At 47.5% G+C, this 23,437-nt stretch overlaps 1 long non-coding RNA gene across 2 annotated transcripts in view; it reads left to right on the forward strand.

Moving 5' to 3' along the window:
• LOC109117540 overlaps positions 1-23,437 on the forward strand; it is a 34,816-nt gene that overhangs the window by 6,578 nt on the left and 4,801 nt on the right. The window contains exons 2-4 of one of the 2 annotated variants that reach the window (XR_002024842.1): positions 9,797-9,942; positions 13,304-13,413; positions 14,254-14,401. This is a non-coding gene — a long non-coding RNA (uncharacterized LOC109117540). The remainder of the gene's footprint in view (positions 1-9,796; positions 9,943-13,303; positions 13,414-14,253; positions 14,402-23,437) is intronic. The other variant, XR_002024841.1, reaches the window with a different exon arrangement.

The following is a 23,437-nucleotide window of genomic DNA, read 5'->3' on the forward strand; positions in this document are numbered from 1 at the left end:
AAAAAAAAAAAAAAAAAAAAAAAAAAAAAAAAGAAGGAGGATCTCTTTTTTATATGCCGGACACTGACACAACAGGACCAGGAAGATAGGTCTCAAACATAGACATTGATCCCAGACAGGCACAGCTGGCCACACCTATAATTCCAGCACTCTGGGAGGGTTAGGCAGGAGGATTATAAATTTGAGCCCTGCCTGGGCAATTTAGTGACTTAGTGAAACTCTTTCTCAAAATGAAATACAGAAAGTGGGCTGGGGATGGAGCTCAGTGTGAAGTCTGTGGATTTGGTCCCCAGTACTGAAGAAAAAAAAAAAACCTTAGTGATTACCAAGAACCTGTCACACTCACACACACACACACACACACACACACACACACAATGGCTGGGGATGTAGCTGACTATGAAGGTCCTGGATTTAATCCCCAGTATCCACTCACCCATGTGGATCCCAAGGAAAGTCTGTCCCACATGTTCCTAAGCCTAGGCAAGAAGGAAAGGCAGTGCCACATTACTCCAATCCCAGCAAATTCCTCTTCTCTGGGACCCAGCTGCTGTTCTGCAGGACCCTTTCTAGACAGTCTTTTGGGGACACACCAGGCCCCTACTGTCCTGTAAATGACCAACAAACAAAGAGAAGGATCTGGATTGTGTCCATCCCTCCCCAGGTAGGGAAGAGGAACTGAAATGCACTGTGTCCCCCAGAGGCAGGGACCACTGTCTGAGAACAGTGAGGGCCCAGACTCTGTCTAAGACAGTGCAGGCTCTGCATACATGGCAGGATGCACGGTGCCTGTCCCAGGTTCCTGGGAGACAGACAGCTCTGCCGGTCACTTGACCCTCTCTGTGGGTCCAGGAACAGTAGCGCAGGTAGGTGCTGGAGGACAAGGTGCAGGCCATGTGGGGGAAGTCACATTCTTCAAGATGGCAGAAACATTTTGATAAGGGAAAACAGCCTGTTGGATGATGATCTTGGGACCTCCCAGCTTGCAGCATGGAGGGGGCCCCTCTTGTCCTGTAGTCCCACCTCTGGGTACAGTCCTTCTGCAGTGGCATGGGCTCTGGTCTCTCCTGGCCTGGGAGTGTGCAAACCCCACCAAGGAGTGGGACCTGTGCTGCCCCTCACCAGGAGACCTCATGCCTCTGGGATCATTGTCACGACTCCTGCTTTGTGAGCCCATTCCCTGGTGCAGAACCAGTGGGGGTGCACTCACCGTCACCCTCCCACCCTGAACATGGGTGAGTGGCTTGCAAATGCCACACAGCTCTCTGGCTTTGGCGCCTTTGTCTCTGTCTTTCTTCATGTCATTTCCACCTGCAGAAACACAGGGCAGAGTAGGTGCGAGCCAAGCTAACAGGTGGCTGGCAGTTGGCTCTTGAAGCTGGTGGAGAGGGCTCACATTCTTCTCTGCCCAGAGAGAGAAATACAAACCTGTTTCTCCTGCCCTACCTCTGGGTCCGAAATCTCTGAATTCTAACGCCAACACAGTTGCTATGGATTTTATAGTTATCTTAAGAATGTGTCTCAATGAGGCTCAAGAGCCATCAGGAGCTGGGGCTGGATCCCTGCTGTGCCCTGACACCCTTGCTGGGCACACCTTGCCCTCCTGGGTTTCTTCCAGCCTCTGCATGGCAAAGCCAGCCCTGGAGCACCAAGCCTCACTTCTTATGAAGCACCTCTTACTGCCCTCTTCCCCCATGTAACTCTGGGTTGGAGACCTTTGTTGATTTCCTCTTAGGCAGCACAGTAATGACTAAGTTCTTCTTATCGGCCCCAAAGCCTTCCCTATTCATGGGCAGTACCGACCCCTCCCAGGCCAGGCCTCAGATTCTATAGGACAGAGCTGTGGCCTCCCCATGGCAGTCTGACCCTGGAAACAGCCCTGGCAGGTACTGGGAAGGGCTGGCCCTTGCCAAATGCTGATATTGGTGGCAGGGACTCTTGGGGAGGCAGCTGGGAGTGGTGATAAGTAGTGGTCCTGCCCAGGTGTGAGGAAAACAGGTTGGCAGACAGCTTTGGTTTGGGTCTGGAAAATCACCGATAAATAGGTTTAATGACAGGGCCTGGAGAAGAGGGACTCTGTTGAAACCCTAAAAAAAGAAGCGCTCAGATTTAGAGCTTTTGTTCTGTTGCTCTTCAATAAGAATTTGAGGGCGGGTTCAGGCCTGGGTCCCTTTATTCCAAGCTTCTGTAATTGCTTGGTTTCACCATCTCCTTCTTCCTTCCCTGGGCACAGGGGGCATTCTCAGGAGCCTCCTGCCATCCTCACTGGTTTTCAGACTCCCAGTCCCCCTGGTAGTGCTCCGCTCCGAATCACGCAGGGCTCCCCCAGTATCTGGCAGACACTGTTGCTATTAGGTATTTTTATAACAAAGAGGCTGATAATATATTCCTTTAAAAGTCGGCTTGGCCCATGTTTCTGTTTTGTGGAATTTCTCTGGGTAATGGTTGGACTTTTTATTTATGAGCCAGGTTTGAAGGAGCATTCAGAAATGAGAGGTGCATTCTGATGGCTTAGGGAAATTTCCAGGATTTCCTGAGCACATTGCTGGTTGTAAGCGGGTACGTACTGGCATAGGCTAGCAGGGTCCATTTCATGTCCTTGTGAACCTCCCCAACTATTCTTCAGCTATTTGAGAGTTGATCAAGGCCTTGGTGATAACTTTGCCTTTCTTTAATTATTTACCAAATCCTTTTAATTCTTACTTCATAATGTCACGTTATCGCTACATTTCCACTGTCCCTGCCAGCAGCAGCCTAGTGCAGGCCCTTTATGACAAGGAAAATCTCCTCCAAGGTTAGTGTGCAGCACGTCCTGAGGGTCAGAAAGGAGTAGGTTTCTAGAGTGTCTGTTGCCATCCTCAGGGAGGGTAGCTTGTGCAAACCACAGGCCACTCCATTGTCACCTAGTATTTCAGCTTCAGCCACAGACTGCATTCGGAATATTGCTTTCAGGTTAGCAAAATCAGCTACAATGTATAATGGAAATGAACATGTCATCCTCATATGTAAGAAATATTGGTATTTTTATATCTTCATGCACTGTACAACCATCCTTGAATTTTCTGCTGATCAAAAGAGGTGAGATTTTCTGTAAGTAACAACTTGCATATCCTTGCTAACATAGTGACAGGTGTTGGGGGTTTAAAATAGGTGGGTTGAGTAGATGTCCCTAATCCTACCTGTCAGCCTGGAAGTCACAGGGGCGAAACAGGAAGACCTATGTACCTACTGATGTGATGCATTAGGAAGCACACTGCATTTTTTGGCAAGAAATCAAACATGAATTGTATCAGCCTCAGGGTCTAATTCCCAGATAAAATGAAAATGCAGAGAACAGAAGAACACGTTAAATGGCACCATGGGGATTTGACAAAGAAAAACCAGATGGCAGGGACCCTCCATCACCCAGGAACTCATTCCAACAAATCAAGATGTAAAAGGAGAGGAGAGTTCACAGGCGCAAAGAGAATGAAATGTACCTTGGTAAATAGCCATATGTGGGCCATTCTTGAATCTTGATTGCAGTTAGGAAACTATCTTCCCCCACAAAAAGCAGGAGATAATTGGGGATGTTTAAGCATTTGTGGGTCATTCCAAAATTATTGTTAACTCTTTAGATGTAGTAGTGGTTTGAGGATATGTTTTTCAAAGTCTATCTTTTAGAAAAATATTTAAGGAAATACTGAAAGAAGTGCTTTAATATGTGGGATAAACTTGCAAATAAACATGTTTGTCCTGTTTACAGGACAAAGTGGGTATAGCAGAGGTAAATCAGGATTGGCAGGATGGAGATGGTCTCATGGAGTGATGTGGTTCACTGTTTTCTGACAAGTTTGGAAAAACTGAAAGGGAGAAACTTGGGGGTCTGATTCATGAAGACTTTGCTCAGATTCCCCCCATAGTTGGGCACTGGAAATAGGGTCTGGAGTCACTGTCTTCCTGCCTGCTGGGCTACCCACTCTCCTGGATGTCCTCCATGCCCCTCATGGTGGTGGTAGTCAACTGAGGTGAAGTTCTCTTGCAGGATGCCGTCATCCTTCGCTCTCTGCTGTTTCATTTGATGGGTGTGGGGCCCAGAGCCAGTGATTGTGATGTTCATCAGCAGGCAGAAAGATGGTGACTCCAGACCCTGTCTATCTCCCAGCGATGTGCTGCGTAACTTGGCAGTATGGACACCATTTGTCAGCCTTTCCTTCTCAGGCTTTTCTTTTCCCCTACCTCCTGTGCTACTGCTGCTCTTATTTCCTTCGATTTTGCAGACCCATTCTTACCCAGCCAGTCGGCCCTTTCCATCCTCTTCTTTCTCTTGACTCTTCCACTGAGAGAATTTATCTCCTCAACCACTGAGGCTGGGGAAAGGCTCCACCCTGAACATCCAGCTCTCCTCCTCTGTGTTTTCTGGGTTCCCCTCTTCAGCAGCTCACAGGACACCCTGTTTGGAGTTTTCACCATCTGTTTCCCAAAAGCAAATCCATCCCTCACCCTCGTCTTCCATCTGTCCTGAGGTACCGTGTTTACTGGTGGCTCAGCTATGGCATTCAATCTCAGCAGTTGGTCTCCCTTCCCACCCTTGCCCAGCTGTTCAGTGCCCCTGGCTCATCTTACTCCTCCATTCCACCCTGGGTTGGCATCAGAAGGCTCCCAGGTCTCTCAGTTCCTTCTCACTCAACTGAGGACCTTGCATTTGCAAAGCGGGCAGTGGAACCACTGAGCTAAATCCCAGGCCCTGATTCTTCCTGAATACAATTCTAGACTTACTTCTTTGCAGTAAGAGAGACCATATTTTAGGGTCTAAATAATAAAAAAGTAACTGTACAAATTGCCTTTCCAATCATGTTTGAGATGTGCTGCTGAAGTGTGGAGGGGTGTGGAAGGGCTCCAAGTTGGGAGCTCCCTGCCTCGGGTCCCTGTGATCTGAAACCACCTCAGTCTCATTTTCACCACTATGGGTCCTCACTGACTTCCTGTGGACCCACAGGGACAGGACCCCTCCCAGCTGCTTCCTCCTGGCAGGGTGCAGAATCCCACTGTGTTCCAAGACCCGGCCAACTGGTCATTGCTGATGGGGACCCTGTTGTGAGAGCAGCTTCTTGGACCATAGCTTGTTGTGGGCTGGGAGGAGCAGTCTGGGCTGGCCACTCCCCTTAGCATATGGCCTAGAGCTGGGCTGCCACCTCCCTGTCCCTTCCAAAAGGATAGAAGCCCAAAGTGGCAAGTGACAGTGAGTCAACTGCACTCTAACAAATGTAAAACTCCAGAAGTAAACAACTAAGAGGTAATTTAAAACTTATTAGCGTATGCATGCACCCAAGAGGACTCTTTATATGGACAATTGGGTGTCACCTATAGCTTCAGGCATTTACAGGTCTTGGAAGGTGTCCCTGGGGGACGGGGTCCAGCATCCCTCTTTGCCTGGCTCTGTGGCCTACCTTGTGTTCCTCCCCATTCACATGTTCTCACCCCCTGGGGTGAGTTCCTGATTCCCAGAAGAGGGCTGTGCTATGGGGAAAGGGCCAATTATCAGTGATTGGCCCCTGTGCTCAGGGTCAGCTCTGAGTCATGACTGGGAAAGGTGTTGCCCAGCCATAGCCTGGGAAGGGGCTGCTGTCCAGAGAGCATTCTCAGGAGCAGAAGGGTTGTGGGGTTCCCAAGCTCAGCATCCTCACTTTGACATTCTGCTTCCTGTCTGCCTCTTGTCCTCAGGATGGGAGCTTCCAGATGCTCAGGATCCCCTTGTGTTGGTTGCTGCGTTAATCAGTGCCTGGATGGAGGAAGCATTCAGGGAAGTTTTGCTGCATAAATGAGTGGCAGACACTTCTGCCTGTGTCTAGCCCATTTCTGCTCACTGTGGTTCAGGGAGGTTCAGGGGGCCACAGCTAATTAGAACCAGTGACTGTGTGTGGTACCTGCACTGTCAGGGGTCCCCACTCTGGGAGCCACCTTCCCTCTTTAGGAGTACCCTGGCTTCAATTCCCACTGTTCTCAGTCTTCTTATTGACCAAGTGTAGACATGCTGTGATTTTAGCCTGGAAGCTTACTGCCAGGGAGCCACTCTGGTGTCCTGATTCTGGGCTGGGGTCTGGGCATTTCCACCAGTGTGACCCCAAGGGTGGCCTGATCCCCAGGTCCCTAGCTGCACTCACCTGTAGAATCTTAAGCCAGGGAGGACTGAAGACCAGGGCCAGCATCACCCAGCAAGCCTTGGGCTCCTGCAGGGTGTCCTGTGTGTGACACCACTTGCTCCTCAGGATCCCACTAGGGTGGGGATAAGAAGGGAGGTGGTGACAAGGTCCACTGTTTAGCAATCTGTCAGGATGAACACTCAGTTCTAAATTCTACTATTTGACAGATTTTTTACTTACCAGAATGGCATAGTAATGGTTTCATCTAACAGCATCAACAAAACTTCCAGGGCAACTTTCACTAGCTCTTATGAGGATGAATGTTTTCTTCACCACTTGAAATCCTAGTTGGCTTTCAAGGGATGTACAAGAGGAATAAGGGAAGTGTACTGGAAGAATTAGGACAAGTGTTCAAACTGTTGAGGAGTTAGAGGTGGTTCTGAAGGATGAGTAGGAGTTTTCTAGGCAGAGGAGAGGATGGGGAGGAGATTTCAGGCCAAAGAAGAAAAACATGCCAGCTCTAGACATGCCACTGTGCCAAGAGCACTCCCATCTATGGCTATGTTTACCTGCCTTGCTTGCCTGCTGTGCTTACATAGCCCAGAGCAGTGCCAGGCACAGAACAGCCACCGATAGAGCACATGGGCATTGGGCAGAGGGCAGCCCTGTGCCAGACGAGCCTGGTGCAGAAAGAGCTGATATTTACTGCCTTGGGTCCCAAGAGCCAGCCTGTTACTGTAGCTTTCCTACTGCCTTTGCTCTCAAGTCTTGATGGGGATTCTGCTCACTGAAACTTGAGTAGCCAGACCATGCGTGTCCTCTGTCATCGAGTCTGCACACACCATCCATGCTACAGCTGCCTGGGACATGAAATTTCTGAAAACCAGGAATTAGTACAATTCTCCTTCACCATCATGTCCTTGTTATCATCACCACAGCAATCACTATCATTCCTGGCAGTGGAATGCTTTGTTCCTGTGCCCAGAGTCCCCCAGCAACTCCCTGTCCCTCACCTGCAGAACACAGATGCCAGTTTGTTGCAGCATGACCACAGCACGTCCTCAGTTCTGTGACTTACATTCCTCTTTGCATGTTCTGGGCATCAGCATACTCCCAGGACATGCTGAATTTCCTCGCCTCTAGACCTCCTCTTCCTGTGGTGCCCAGGACATAGCTTCTCTCCCTGGGTTCACCCCTGAGACGCATGCACCATGTCCCAAGGCCAGCCTCCAGGGATCTTTTCTGACCAATTCACCAAACACTTTGCATCTTTCTTATGATGCTTGATGTACTCATCTGGGGGTTTATGGCCTGTAGCCTTGGATAGAGTAAGTGTTGTAAGATTATTGTGGAATTGCATTAAGCACCAGTTATATGTGGCAAGGATGACATGAGACAAAGCATGAGGAATTTTGTAAAACTAAGTGATTTTAATTACAAAACAATTGGGGTTGATGGTGATGCTGATGATAATAGTGACGGTAGTGGCAATAATGACAGTGATAATGATAACAGTGATATTAGAGTGATGGTGTTGATGAGGACAATGACAGTGGCAATGATGGTGTTGGTGAAGATAATGATTAATAGTGATGGTAATGGTGGTGGTGATGGTGAATATGTGGGATGTTTATACTTCCCTCTCTGGTCTTCTCTCTGCTTCTTCATCCTCCCTTGTCCCCTAGAAACTGATCCTTACAGACTACAGTAGCAAGCCTTCTTTCCCTTTGGTTTCTTCTTGAGTTCAGCCAACAGAACGATTAAGCAAATTTAGATAGTGAAAGGACGTTTTCAGGATTTGTTTTCCCAGTGTATTACCTTTCTCATTCCTGGGATACAATACCAGATATCCACAATTTAGCAGAGTTTAATTTAGCTCAAAGTTTCAGGGTATTGAATCCATGATTGGCTGATTCCGAGGCGGAAACATCATGGTGGCAGAGGATGGTGGTGCAAAGCTGCTTAATTCATGGCAGCCAGGAAGCAGAGTAGGGAAACAGAGTCACAGAGGAAGAGGTGAGGGACCAGATATAGATTCCAGGGTCACACCTCCGTGACCCACCAGACATATGTAGAGGTGTGTTCCACCAATCTCCAAGGTAGCTCCAAAGCCAATCAAGTTGACACAGTCAAGCTTACCTGTCACATCCTATCCCTTGTCAACCTGACGCCTTAATACCTCTCCTTAAACCATATTTACTTTCCAAATAAACATAATGATAGGTTAACAAATCTACCTATCTTGACTGCATACAGAAGTGCACTATTCCTTTCTCCAAAGTTGCAATAGTTCCAGCATTTTTCAAAAGTCCCAATCAAAGTCTCTTCTGAGACACATGGCAAACTCTTACTTGTGAATGTCCATAAAACTAAGAAACACGTTACAGAATCCCAAAGTACAATGGGACAATGTAAACAGTCTCATTCCAAAAGACAGAAATAGGGGGAGAGTAAAGAACTAGACCAAAGCAAGACAGCAGGACAAATATGAAGTCCCATAGCTCCATGTCTGCATCTGGGCATACAGTGGTGACACATCAGTTCCAAAGGGTACAGGTTGCTCTACTCCTATGGACTTGCTGTTTTCAGCCCACATGGCCTCTTTTGGACAAGCTCCACACACAGCCTCCAGCTTTCCTTAGCAGATATTTCATGTTCCTGGCACCTTACGAGTTGCCCTCTTAGGAGTTCCTTCCTTTGAAATCTGGACTAGAGCCTCTTTAATCCAACTTTTGCGTTCTGCATGTGTATAAAACCAGCATCATGATAATGTTGTCAAAGTCTGTCTTCTCTGATACCAATGTTCTATATTAGTCAACTTTTCCATTGCTAGGACGCAATACTTGACATGCACAATTTAAAGGAGAGCTTTAATTTGGCTCAAGGTCTCAGGGATTCAGTCCACGGTTTCTGGCTCCAAGGTGGGAATATCATGACAGAAGGGCATGGTGGAGCAAACCTGCTCAGTTCACAGTATCTGAGAAGCGGAACAGGGAAACACTGCCAGAGAGGAAGAGGCAAGAACTAGATAAAGATCAGATTTGTATCACCCACCCTGACATAACACAGAGTGTCTTCACAATGCCTTGAACAGCTCCCAAGCCAGACAAGTTAACACAATCAAACTTAACTGTCATACCCAGTGTATCTTTGCTGGGCTCAATTTGTGCTAAAAGGTCACAGCTCCTTTCTGCTAGTCCTTGAATTCCTGCAACATTCTAGTAACCACTCCCTTTTTTGCCCCTGTGGCCTAGGTAGGAATGGCTCCCTGTAGGTGCCAGTACTAGAGTGTGCCACTAATAAATTCCCTCAATCCCACTCTCATAACTTAAAAATAAAAACTCCCTACAGTTGCTCCTTTCCAGCACATCTATAGGCTTCTAAGTAAGAGTCTGACAGATACAATGATGACAATGGGGCAACTATGCTAGTGGTGGCAGTTTCTTCCCAGCAGTGGGCTTGGGGACACTAGTGAGGAACTCAGCCAGAGATGCTACAGAATAGTGGCAGAGATGAGCAAGATATCCATTGCGTCAGTTATCTATTGTTGTGTAACAAGGTACCTGAAATCTGAACACAACTTAGAACAACTATGATTTATTATTTCTTATCCTTTTGCAGGTCAGGAATTCAACAGGCACAGCAGGGTGATGTGTTTCTACTCTGTCTTCTAGGTCTCCATGGGAAGTTTGAAGGCCAGATGATCTTGGCTGATGGCTGCTTCTAAGGGTGAACCTTTTGAGAAAAGAGAATGAGCCAGCAAAGCCACACCTCCCTTGGAATTCACACAGGGTCACTTCTGCCATGTTTGCCGTTTGAGGTAGTAGCAAAATGCCACCCTGCCGGAGGCCTGTTGATGTTACATTGTGGAGTGTGGACTAACAGGCCTCAAGACATGTTGTGACCTCACCAGGAGTCTTTTTTCTCACACAGTAGCAACTGTGCAGAGCACAGTCTGAAGATGACAAGGACCCAAGTGGGAAAGAGCCCAAGTCTCTGAATCATCACTTGGGGAGTCACCCAGTGATATTTGATCCATGTGGGTGTGACAAACTGCAAATGTGTCAGTCCTCTGAGATTTGGTGATTGCTGTAAGAGAGGAAGTTTATCCACATCCCTAATCTTTGAGTCAAAGTGTCCTTCTTCCTATGTTAACAGCACATCCCAGACAACAGTTAAGGACCAGGGTTAAAAATCACTGTCCTCTCCCACCCTGGGTATTAGTGAGTAGGACAACAATGGGAAGCAGGGAGAAATGGTTGCACTGCCTGGATCACTAACCAACAGTGCCATGCTTAGAGGACTCAGCCTACCCATAGCCAGGGGTGGTAGCATGTGCTTGTGAAACCAGCATTCTGAGAGGCCGAGGCATGAGGATCACAGACCCAGCCTAGCCTGGGCAACCTAATGAGATCCTGTCTCAAAATAAAAAACCCTGATCCCCTGGGTTCAATCCCCAGTACTTGAAGGAAAAAAAAAAAAAAAAGAAGAAGAAAAAGGAAAAAAGGACTTGGCCCAGCCACATGAGGGAAAAGGAGAGTATGAGCGAAAGTCGTGTTCATTCAGTCCTTGTCTGAAGGCTCTGAGTGGAGGTGGCTGTGTCGGAATGATTGGCAGAAGCCTCCCCGCAGCATGAAAGACGCTGTCTGTAGGAGGAAGTCCGTTTCCTGGCCGTCCCAATAAAAAGCCTGGAAAGGCATCTGTCAAGTGATATTTAAAGCTGACATTTTCATAAGGATCCGGTCTGCAGAGGGTTTTGCAGGGCTTGGAGAAGCACATTTCTCATTTTTCTCCTCCCCACCTTCTGTAATTAAACAGTGCTCACAGTATTAAATGCATGTTTACAGGGACATGGCTGACAGAATGAAGTCTGAGATGATTTTTATTTTTAAATAATTCTAATAGAACAATAATTTCTATAACAGCTTAATTGTAATAACTTCAATAAATATCATTTTTTTCCTGACACATTTGAGAGTAAGTGGTACACACCATGTCTGTTTACCCCAAGTACTTCAGTATACATTTCCTAAAAATAGCAATATTTTTTACTAACCAGAGCACCATTATCTACACAGTGAGTTTACAAGGCTTGACAAGATTCTTTTTTTTCCCAATCCACAGTCAGCATTTCTGATAACATTGATACTTTGACCTAATTGTGGGCTGTTTAACATTCACCCTGCTAGTATTTGTTGTTTTGTCTCTGTCATCTGTGTTATTCTGGAACATTTCTATCCCCACAACCTTTCTTGGTATTCTGTGACATTGACAGCTTTGAAACAGAGTTGTAAAAGCAGCACACTGCTTCTGCTACCTTATTTAGATGCCCGTCCCACTTCAGGTCTAGGGCAACAAGTTGGTTAATTTGCAGAATAATTGAAAACAATAAATCTACTGAATTATCACCTTTGTTTTTTTCCCCAAACATTGGTTGGACTACATAGAAATAAACTTTTTCTAGAGGTGTAATTTACTCCATTAAGTTTATCTTTTTTTGTTGTATTTAAGCATGAGTTTTAGTAATGCACGCATATGCCACCATCACCAAAACACAGGCACCAAGGAGTTTCACTCAGTAAACTGGGTCCCCAGGTAGCCTGCCCTCCTTGCCCCTGTGTGTTTCATCCCCTCTCATTCCAGCCCCTGAAGACACTAAGCTATTTTCAGCCCTTCTACTTTGCCTTTTTCACCTTGTCATGTATTTGGAATTATATTTTTGTAGCCTTCCTATACCAGGTCCTCTTTCTCAGTGAATGCATTTGGAGTTATTTATGTTCTTGCCCAAATTAGAGCTCAGTTCCTTTTCCTGGCTGCATGGTATTCAATGTCGGGCTATCCCACAGGATGTTCATCAGCTCATGACCTCAAGGACGTTTATGTTGTTTTCGGCTTGGATAGATTATGAAATAGAGCTGCGATGAACACTCCTGTGAAGGCTTTTGTGGGGCCTTGTGTTTTTATTTCTCCTGGGCCACTTGGAGCAAGATTTGCAGGTCATATGTAGGCATCTGTGTAGACTTTATCATGACTGGAGTTTTCAGTCCTTGGAATAAGAGCAGTTGGAGTGCTGTGGTAGTTGAATTTGTGCTTCCCTATAATGAATGATGTAGAGCATGTCTGTCTTTTCCATGCCTATCTTCTTTTCCACACATCTTCTTTGGTTCACTCTCTGCTTGGATTTTTATTCAGTTGTTTTATAATTATTTAATCTGAGTGTGTGTATATATTTTTGCGTACATTCTTTATCTGATGTGTGTTTTGGAAATGTTGATCCCTCTCTGTTGGTGGCTTTTCTCTTCACTTGTAAAATAATTTGTTCATAAGAGCAGAACTAAGGTCCAGAAGTAATCGAGGCCCAATGTGTTGATTTTTTTTTTCTTTTATGTATGGTGTTTTTGGAGTCATTTAAAAATGTGCGTCTTAATATGAAGTTCAAAGATTTTATTCTAGGACTTTTCCTAGAAGTTTTGCCCATCCATATTTGCATCTGTAGCCCATTTTGAGGCTGGATACACATACTTGGCCATTTTGTTGTTGCTGTTTCCCTGCAAAGATAGCATTAACTCCAGGAAGCATTTTACAAATAAGTCTTCAACTGAAGGAAGTATGAGGGTTGGGGATTTAGCTTAGTGGTGCCACCACCTGCCTCTCAAGCAGAAGGTCCAGAGTTCGATCCTCGGTACAAAAAGCAGCACACTACTGAAGCCAGGCTCCTTTTGTTATCTGCAGTTCTAGGGACCAAGGCTAGGGCCTCACACCTGCTAGTGAGTGCTCTACCACTGAACTGGACCCCAGCCCTGCTCAGTTTATAAGACTTAAACAGTCGTGTTACTTAGTATTCTCTAGTGGAACAGAATCAACAGTAAATTATACTGGGGGAATTATTCGGAAGGCTCACAGTTCAGGGGTGGGAGAATTTATGGCGGTCATCTTCACACTGGAGAACTGGAGAATCCAGCTCAAGAGCTGAACGCTTCAGAGCGAGATGGACTAAGGACGCAGCCCTAGCACAAGCCTGAAGGCCTGGGAGCCCCCGAGAGTTGTTGTGCGAGTCCACATGAAAGGCTGAAGAGGCTGGAGTCTGATTCCTCAGGTGTTGGCAGCAGCAGCACAAGCACCTGATGAAGCTGCATGGAGCTTTCTAAGTGCAGGCTGACTTCCTCCTTCTCCTCTTTCAGTCCCTCAGGGCTTCAAGCCTATTGGCTTGCATCACCCACACCAGGGCGGGTCTTCTCCCTGGGTTTGCTGGCCCACATGCCAATCATCTCTGGAAACACTAGCAGACACCGTAAGTGCTTTACTGATGTGAATCCGCCCTTAGCTCAGTCCAGTTGACAGTGAAGAGCAGCCGTCCTAGCTGTTAGGGTGACTGTGGGCTCACTAAGTACCCACAGCATCTGAGCGGCTAAACAGTGGCAGCCAGGTCATGGGTGGTGCTTCTTCCTAGTGCTCAAGCTATGCTTGAATTTTTATTAGTTTTTTTTTTAACCTTTAAAAAGCAGGATTCTTGTCAAACAAAGGAAGGCAGGAAATGGTTGAGTGCAGGTGGAGGCAGGGAGGGCAGGAAGTTCCGGGGGGTGGAAATCTGACCATCATTTCTGAAGAGCGATGAGGAGCCTGCCTTCTTTGGAAAGGCAGTTCATGCTAAAACACTAAACTCTGATGTGAGCCAAACTAATTTAAAACTCCAGTCCTGCACTATTCTAGCTTGGGACAGTTAGTGAATTGCTTTGCCTTTCTGATTTCTTCTCATCACGGAATGGAAAGAAGAAAACTCCCTACCAAATAAGCTTTAATTGTAAACAGTGAAAATAAAAACATCCCTGCCAAATGCTTAGTTCATAGGCCTGGCGTGTGGAGTGAACTTCAACAATGGCAGCTCTTTTTCTTGCTATTTATTATTTCTCCACTCAAGTTTCATTCACTGACCTTACACCAGTAGCAGATGCTGGGGACATCAGAATGAGGCGACAGTCCCTGTAGAGGCTCAGCACACCAGACACAGGCAAGCAAGTAGACTGAATGTAGGGCTTAGCTGTTTGCATAGGAGTTATCTTGTTTATGTATGTATATGGTGTCCGCAGGGTGAGATTGTGATTGGTGGCTTTGTGCTCATTTTCTGGCAAAGATAACATTAAATCAAGGATGCAGCCTATAAATGATGGAGTCGGAAGGAAGAATAAGTGTGAGACTAATGGGATGCCTGAGTTGGTGGAGTGCTGACCCTTGGACCAGCACTGGGAGACACCAAGCAGCCCGGAGTGGGGACACAGCAGGTGAGCCCAGGTGTGGCGGAGGAAGAGCAGGCCTTGGGGTTCTGGACCACTGATTTCTCCCTGGCTTTTGCCCTCCTGAGCCCCAGTTGCCTCCTTGTGGTTAACAGCTGCTCACTCCCAGCCAGCTGGTCTTGGTCCTTTGCAGGAGGAGACCACTGCTGGTGCATCCCCTGGGTGTTTGCTGATTCCTCCAGGAGTCCCATCTCCAGCTGAGCTTCAGCACATGGGCCTGGGGACTGTAGGAGGGGGCTGGGGGCTGGGCAGGAATTCGGACCTTATCTCTACAGCAATGATTAACCAGAGGGGCTGCAACAGGGGACCAGACAGGACAATAAACCAGGAGGTCTGGGCAGGCAGGTAGGGGCAGCAGTTCAGGGACAGATGTGGGGACTGAGAGGGACCAGGAGCAGAGGACAGGGTGGAGGCACTCAGTCAGGTGGCACCCACAGGCTGGGGAGGCCAGGGAGAGGGCAGAGGGCTTCTAGGAAACTTGGAGATGGGAATGGAAAGGTTAGCAGGATCTAAAAGAGGCAAAGAGTGTCCACTTTCATGTTGACAATCCTGGATGTCACCTAGTGAAGAGGGGTTGGAAGAACAAGGAAGAGATTTGGGACAAAGGGAAGGGGCAGGCAGTGTCCCAGCCTCTGACCTCGGGCACTTTGCCTGGCACTGAGTGAGGACACAGTGAGCTTTTCCACCACTACCAGAACAAAGTTGCTAACAGAGCAAGTGCCCAGAGCCCAGGGAAAGAAGAGGTCAGGAGCCAGCGCCAGCACTGAGGAGATGTTGAGGGAAGGAGGGCAGCACAGACAGAAGCTGAGAAGCAGCTCCCAGAAGGTAGGGAGGAAGGGCCTGGGCACATGGGATGGGCACCCTGGGAAGACAGGAAGGTGCCGACGAGCTCTTTCAGAAGATCCAGAGAGACCTGGAAGGATCTGGGGTCAAGAGCTGATAGGCTGTGGGCATCTTTGGTGGGGGGTTGCTAACAGAGGCTAGAGGACAAAAGCTGGGGAAATAAAGTCAATATGTGCTGAGGTTAGGTAAGAGAGATGTCGGCACTGAAAATTATTTAGAGCTGCCATACAGAGTGAAGCCTGTTGTCTCCTAGAATATGGCACACCTATGTGGACATCAGTATGCTCCTTCTAGAGCCAAGCAAACAAGGCCCAGAGGAGTCGAAAGACCTACACAAGGTCATGCAGCTAGCAAGAACGGAGTCTCAGAGCAGGGTGTGCTGCCACACACCTGTGATCCCAGCACTCTGGGAGACTTAGGCTGGAGGATTCAAAGTTAGCCTCTTAGACTCTGTCTCAAAATAGAAAAAGTAACAAACCAGCGCCAAGGCCCTGGTTTACATCCCAGTACTAGCCCCCACCAAAAGAAAAGGAGTCTCTGATCTTAGCCTGATCAGGCTCGCTTAAACTCTAGATCCAACAGGGAGGAGGAAGGAGGAAGTAGGCATGTGCTTCAAACTGGGAAGAATGTTTTAGTGACTACAGACCCTGATAACAAGCATGCATGCCTTGTCCCAGCATAAGAGGGCCCTGGTGTGGGCTGCCTGGCCGCAGCCTTGGGTGGACACAGCCCTGGGGAGATGGGGCCACTTGCTGCCTTGTGACTTACTTATACACCAGCATCAATCTGTGGAGTGTGGGATTCTGGAAATGTTCTCACTTTTGTAGCCCTTGATTTGCTGCTATACCTGTTGGAGCTGGCGTGGGGGTGAGGGGCTGGCTAGGTCAGCATCAGCCCGAGTGTTGGTGGCCTGGGAAATAAGCTGAAAGGGGGACACTGGGTCTTACTTACCTCGGTGTGGCAAGACAAAAGTGACCCCAGGAACGCAGAACCAAAAACACCTGCCACGTCATCCACTGTGGGATCCAAGGCTCCAAGCAAACCCTTCAATTTTTGTGAGGCTTCTGACTTTACAGAGAGTGAGCAGAAGCCTAGAAAGATTGGATATGTAGCCTCAGATTGCACAGCTAGGACACAGCTAGGCCTTGGATGAAAGCTCAGGACACCAGGGTGGCACCCTGAGTTCATGTGATATTTGAAAATGGTCCCTTGCTCTTCAGAGAGATCAGCCAGAGAAGACCTTGACATAGAGTCTAGGGTCTAAGGGCAGTGAAGGTTTGGTCTACTGCACAGTGTTGCTTGATTCCAGGTCCAGTCTGATAGCACTGTCCCTCTGGGTATCTTGGAGTCATCTCAGAAGCCACACCCATGTATGTCACCGAGGGGATGAGTATCAAGATGGTGGAATGGTGGTGATGGTGCCGTGTGTGGCACGTGGTAGCATGTGTAGCTGGCTGGGTAGGGGCTGGGTTAGGTTTGCTGCTGAGAGCTTGTCCTGGGACACTTCTGGGAAACATTGTATTGCAGATTCCCTATGCCAGAGCCAGAGTCAAGTCCCCCAGGTATGAGCATGCCCTGGGTGGCTTCCAAGCATCCAGCCTGGAGAGTGACCTGAGAGCACTTTGTTCTCACACCTGCCGCCACTACCTTTGTTCCCAGCAAGCTAATCAGGCTCAGCGGTCAATTAACAGCCCCAATTTAGGGGGAACAATGGCCCAACCTGGTAGCTTCCATAGTCCCCTCCTGGCCTCTGAGCCGTGGGGGCTGAGCTGTTGGTTCTCAGCCCTTTGTCCAACTGCTTCCTGGGCCTGTCTGTGTGCAGAGTTGTGCCTTCCATGGAGCTCACCATGAGCTCCAACCAGCACTTTTCCCCAAACTGTGCTGGAGAGCCCTGGGCCATCCCTAGTGAATCCATGAGTGCCCCTGGCCATCAAGACCTGTGTGATGGGGAAAAATAAGAACCAAAATGTATCATGTACAGGTACAAATTCTTAATCATGAGTGTCATCTTATTGTATACATAAAATGTACCAATAAATTTAATGAATTAAAAAAATAATTTTCTACAAAAGGAAAAAAAAGACCTGTGTGAGAGCTGAATGCTTCCTCCCTGGAGAGTCTCTTAGAGCAGGGGAAGCAAGAAGCCCACAGTAGCTGGGAACAGTGTTTCTCTTATGGTGTTCTCACAGGTGCATGGTGGGCTCAGACTGTTCCCACTCAGGGACACAGGTCACCATTCTCTAAAATAGCCTCCATGATCTCTGCAGCCTGGGGTGTGGCTCTGCACCCATCCCAGCTTCTCATGGCCACTCTGTATCATCTGCTTATCCTTGATCACAGTCAGGGTTCTTAGAGCTCTTCAATCTGTGTGACTCTTTTTCACTTTGAGGCACAGAGACTGAGAAATTCCCTTGATCTCATGGCAGGGCACTTAGGAGGCAGAAGTCTGAGTGTTTTCAGTAAGCCCTGGTCCCTGATGCCCACAGAGACACTGGCTGGATCCAGGGCCACTGGGCAGACCACACAGTAGCCAGCTGTCTCTGTCCTCTTCCGTCCTAGCCCCCATCCAATCTCTTGTGTTCACTGAGTCCCAGCTTCTTAAATTCACATCAAGTGGTCAGGGGCCAGGGAGGACTTACCCACCCCTTAAAGCGCCATAACCTGGAGGTCATTGTGGATCTGTGGGGTCACACTGCTTGGGTTGGGATTCCCTTTGTATTATTATAGGCCATGAGATCATTCTGTGCCTGTTTCTTCATCTGTGAATAGGGACACTAGCAATCTCAACCCGTAGTGTCCTTGGGTATGGTCTTCCTCATGCATCTCTGCAGCCTTCTTCCTTTTGGGGTCACCAGTTACATTTTTCTCTGTATCCCAGCATCCCTAGCCTCTCCACTAGCGTCTCTGCTGCTCCCATCCTCCCCCAGGCCTTTGCCTTGCCCCTGCAGAATTGACTGTGCAGGCCCATTTTGACCCCATTGGGAGGCCCTGTTTTCCCCAGAGTCAAGTCTGGGTCCTCCAGCTCTGAGTGTGGCTGTGTACTTTCACCAGCTCCCTTGCTCCTCCAGGGCCACTGTGCTACCTCCAGGGCTCACTCTGTTGAAATCTGCCTCCCCAGCATGGGTTCGCTTTATGTTTCTGCTCACCTGTGTAATTAATTCATCTTTCAAAGCTTTGTTCGATATGTGATTAAAGGGCAACGAAACAGCCAGCTTTGTAGTAGCAAAATTCGGAAATATTTGCAGTGTGTATTAATATAACCACCCTTTGTTTCTATAAATCCACCTCTGAGGATTCAGGCATGGGAAAGAATCGCCTGCACACACAGAGATGCCCACTGCCGTGCCATGTGTAACTAGATTGTCCTCAACAGTGGGACTGGTGTCACACTCATTATTCTGATCCACCAGAAGGAATACAGTAAGATGATGACAGTAAGATGGTGTGGGAGCTCTGTACCTGCCGCAACCTAAGCGACACAAACAAAAAGGAAGAAAATTGTTAAATGCTTTATTATTGTCACTGTTGAAAACTTGCTTCCCAGAAGAAATGCACTCAGAATGTCACTGTCATGTGTGCGGGGACCAGGATTATAGGAGCATGTGTCTTCCTCTATTACAACATCATATAGCTTGTCTATACTGTTTGTATAATGGACAGAAGTATTTCTACTTAGAGTCATCTGAGATTTTTAGAATACTCATGTGTAGACTCTGTTCTCTGGATCCTTCTTGAGCTAATGCTAACAAGCCTGCACTGCCAGAGGCCCAGAGAGCACCCCTGCCCCTGTCTCTGTCTGCACCTCCTGGCACCTGCTGTCTTTTGTGAGGTAGCATGGAGAGACAGGTGAAAAGTAGATGTTAGGATCCTGGAAGCAGAGCCAGATTGGCTGTGTTTGTTCTCCTCTACCTTAGTTTCCTTATTTATAAATTATAGTGTTTGGGGTCTTGAGTCAGTGGAAGAATATTTACTTAGCATGCATGAGGCTGTGGGTTGGATTTCCAGCACAGAGAGAGAGAGAGAGAGAGCGAAGAAAGGAGAAAAAAGGAAAGAATAAAAGCAGAAAGAAATTATACATGATAATATTTATATCATAGAGCTACCTTGGTTTATGAACTTAATGTCTTTATGATACTGGGAAGATAACTGTGTTTGTGTTTGTATGGGGGAAGACCAAGATGGCTGTTTGTCACCAGTTGCAGTTCGCAAAGGCAAGCAAAATTTTGTGAACCAAACTGTTTGCAAACAGAAGCATACATGAACCAAGGTATCATTGTAGTTAATTTAGAGAAGCTCATAGAATAGAGATTGGCAAGTAGTAAGTACCTAAATTTTTTACTGACCTTAGTATATTTCAGAGTGTTCTAAGGTCTGTTTTCTTGCTCGATCTGCATCCTTAAATTATAGCCAAGTCATGCCCTATCAGAGACTATTTGTGTATTTGTAGCATTAATATCACCACTGCACTTGCACATATCTTAGGCCTCTATGGATGCTTGGAGGGTAGGAGGAATCTTGCTTTTCTTTGCTACCACAACTCCTCATATACAGAAGACTAAATCCTTGAGTCTAAGATTTTCCCAAAATCGAAGTATTTAAGACTTCTGCCCAGGAAGCCCAGGGCAGCGAGGAGTGATCAGAGGTGGGTTGGGCTCCTCCATGCACCGTGCCCTGCTCTGGTTGGGAAGCCAAGCTTGAGATGTGGTTACCTGTTCTGTGACCTGACTCTGGCTGCCCTGGGAACAAAAGGCAATTATGGCTCTTTTGTGAGAGGTGGTAGAAGGGGAAGAGAAGGTTGGGCCATCTGATGGTTGGCTTGATTTCCAACTTGAGTGTCCTGCCTGTGCCCATTATCCTCATCGGCACCATGCCTGCCTTTGAGGTGGCCTCTGCTCTCCTGACATGTTTCTGGGGAGTCCCCTCGGTTTGGGAATGTTTGAGAACATCACACCCCTTTCCCCAGTCTATGGTCTGCACTCACAGCCTACTGCTCAGTGCACACAGGCAGTGTGACCCCGACTTCAAAGCTCGGCCATGTGAGTCCTGGCAGAAGTTCTGGTGGCAACAATGGGCTGGAACCAAGGCCAGGTAGGGGCTGCCCAGTCGGCGCCCCTTAACCTGGTGACTGCTATGTTCAAAGCCTTCTTTGTAGCTGGTGGAACAATGCGTCTGGCAGCCCTCGAGGTCTGCTTTCATGGCACAGTTGCCAGCCATGCCAAGCTGGCTCTGGGCATAAAAGCCCCTGGTAATACTTTATAAAAAAAAATAAAACCTTTCTTTTTTAATTTAAGAAGCAAATGTGCCTAAAAACATCAAAGGGAATATTGACATAAAGAAAGTAGAGTCCTCTCATACTCCCACCCTGAATCGAATCACAGTGATCTTTCATGTTTCTCCTCATTATTCTGCTTGCCTTTTATTTATATAATCAGCATATAAATATTGCCTCTCTGTTGCTTGCTTTACTTAGCATTGCAATGGGCAGGAGATGGTTCTACCATCTCCCACCAATTGTATCTGTGGGTATAGAGCACTTCCCCAGGCAGGCCCCAGGACAAATTCCACCCCTTCCTTTCCCCTCCCCTCCCCTTTTATTTATTTATTGGTATTGGGTATGGAACTCAGGACCCTGTGCTTTTGAGGCAGGCGCAGTGCCACTGAACTAAATCCCTGGGCCTCCCCTTCCCTTTTAGAATGCCTTTATAAATAACACTGAAATGAATATCTCTAGACTAGAACATGTTTTTACTGGGTAATAATTTTTTCTTATTTTATTTTGTTCTACATTTTGAGAATGCTGTCCTTACTTATTTTTCAAAATGGAGACCAAACTCTTGGACACTGGACATGTGCGAGACTGCTAGTTGCCCCTGGGCTGATTTACACCCCCAGTATTTCACTGTGAAAATTTTCAAAATACAGAACAGTTGAAAGCGTTTTCTAATATACCCTGTGTGCTACTTCAGGATGATTCTGGAGGCCACACGTGTATTTCTGAAACGCTGAGCAGAAGTTAGCTATGAGAGAACTGAGCGCCACCTTTCAACTGGCCCATCACAATCAGAGCTATTTATTATGTATATGAAGTTACATTTCATTGACTTTAGTATATTTCAAAGTGTACTAAGGTCTATTTTCTTACTGGATATGAATCCTGAAGTTATAGCCAGGCCACACACTATAAGATATTGTTTGCATATTTGTAGGCAATGAATCTGTGTGATCACAGAGTTTAGTAAGCCCATGTAAAATGGCACAGAACAGTGAGAGAGGAGGAGTGTTCACAGCATCATTGAGCTCTTGGGAAACCACACATCCCCATTCCCTTTCCCCTCTGCAAGCTCCACTGTCCTCTGAGATGACCAGGCCTCATGTCTTACGTCCCAATTCACTACAGGTCTCTGGTGGCCCTCTCAGCTCCTGGTTCTGTGTCAGTGATTTTGGGCCTTTCAGGAACTCTGCCAGGTGACCCAGCCACCACCCAGCCAGGCTGAGAATCCAAGAACAGCTACAGCACTGGTGCAGCTCGGCAGTAGAGCATGGGATTAGAGCACGGGAGGCCCAGCCTGACATGGAGTACCAAAACAAACAAACACCTACAGAAAAAAGATCAAATCCCAGCACTTCCCTTTATCTTTGGAAAAGGAGGACAAACCAGACCAGGGCTGGACACAGAGTGTGAACATGTGTTACACTTTTTCTGGGAGAAGAATCCAAGAAGCGTCTGGTGCTTTTGGAAGACTGGGGTTCTCCCAAGAAAGAGAACCTCCACAACATTTTCATGGTTCATGTCTGAAACGTCCCCAGAGATCCCTTCTTTCCCCCTCCCAGGCTGGCAATGGAATCTAGAGCCCCCACACACCAAGCAATTGCTCACAACTGAGCAGAACCCCAGCTCTCCAAGGACCAAGGTTTAAGCACTGGTTTCCAGGCCGTGGCAGTATTTTTAGGTGGTGGCAATTTTAGGAGATGGGATCTGGTGTCAGGAAACTATGTCTTTGGGAGTGTGATCATTAGGACCTTTTCTTCTCTGTTCTTACTTCCTCTCCCATGAGGTAAGCAGGTCTCCTCTACCCCAGGCTTCTGCCCTGATGGATGGTGGAGCCACAGACCCACAGTGACAGGGCTGGACAGCCATGGACTGAGCCTTCTGAAACCATGAATCCACATGACAGATCTTACTTAGAAGCTGTTCCTCCCAGGTACTTTGTCAAATGGCCACCTTCCATCTCATGGATGGACCAGCAAGGCAAGATTTCTTTTATGGAAGCCAAGTATGGATGTTCACCTGATGGCTCTGTCCAGAACTTCTCAGAGGGCTCCACAGTGCATTGTCCTCCTTGGGGACTCAGGCCTCCATGCTCAGGAGCTCAGCTAGAGTGGGGGCCCAGAGTCTCATCTGACAGGGAAAGTCTATCAGGTTGGTCTTTGCCTTGCTTCGGGACATCTAACACCTACTTCTGGTTGCTGCATGGAGAAAGTGAGCCTCAGGAACCTTCTGCAGACAACCATGGGGCTCATCTCCAGAGAACAGCCCTGGAGCCCTTTCCTCTGTCACCCTGGAGCCCCATTCTCTGTGGCGCTATAGTTCCACCTTGTACACATGAGGCTGAGCTCACGCACTTGGGCTCTGTGCCTGCCTGGCTGTGCTTTACACTCAGGGCCATGGTTATCTTGAGGGATAGTTCTGTCCTGGTCACATCAGTTCCCTGTGGTGCTGAAACACATACCAGTCCTCTGTGTCAGAATCAGAGTGTCTTGGTGAGCTGCAGGGGTGAGGCTTTGGGGTTGTCATCTGTGGGCAGCAGGAAATGCCCTCTCTTAGAGGGGTCTGCAGCAGCCAGTCTAGGGCTATGCCTTCTTTTCCATTTCCTATAGGAGAGCAGCTACTTAGCATGGAGAATACAGACTCAGTACTAGAAAACCATCCAGAGCCCTTTCACAGAGCCATCTGCTTGTACTTGCCCTTTGGAAAAATCAATGGATTTGATTTTTGGACAGTCAGTTTCTTAAGCCTGAAAACATTCATCAGAACACCATGGGCAGACAAGGCCACGTGTCCCTCTCCCATTGATCTCTGAAAAGTGGCCAGATGTCCTCACAATTTCCCAAAACAGACCTGGAGAAATCCAGTAGCCAGCAGGACTCAGGTGCGAGGAAGACAGGGATTGTAAGAGGCAC

This window comes from Fukomys damarensis, unplaced genomic scaffold, assembly GCF_012274545.1.
Source record: "Fukomys damarensis isolate Sample0158 unplaced genomic scaffold, DMR_v1.0_HiC HiC_scaffold_7, whole genome shotgun sequence".
Lineage (NCBI taxonomy): Eukaryota > Metazoa > Chordata > Mammalia > Rodentia > Bathyergidae > Fukomys > Fukomys damarensis.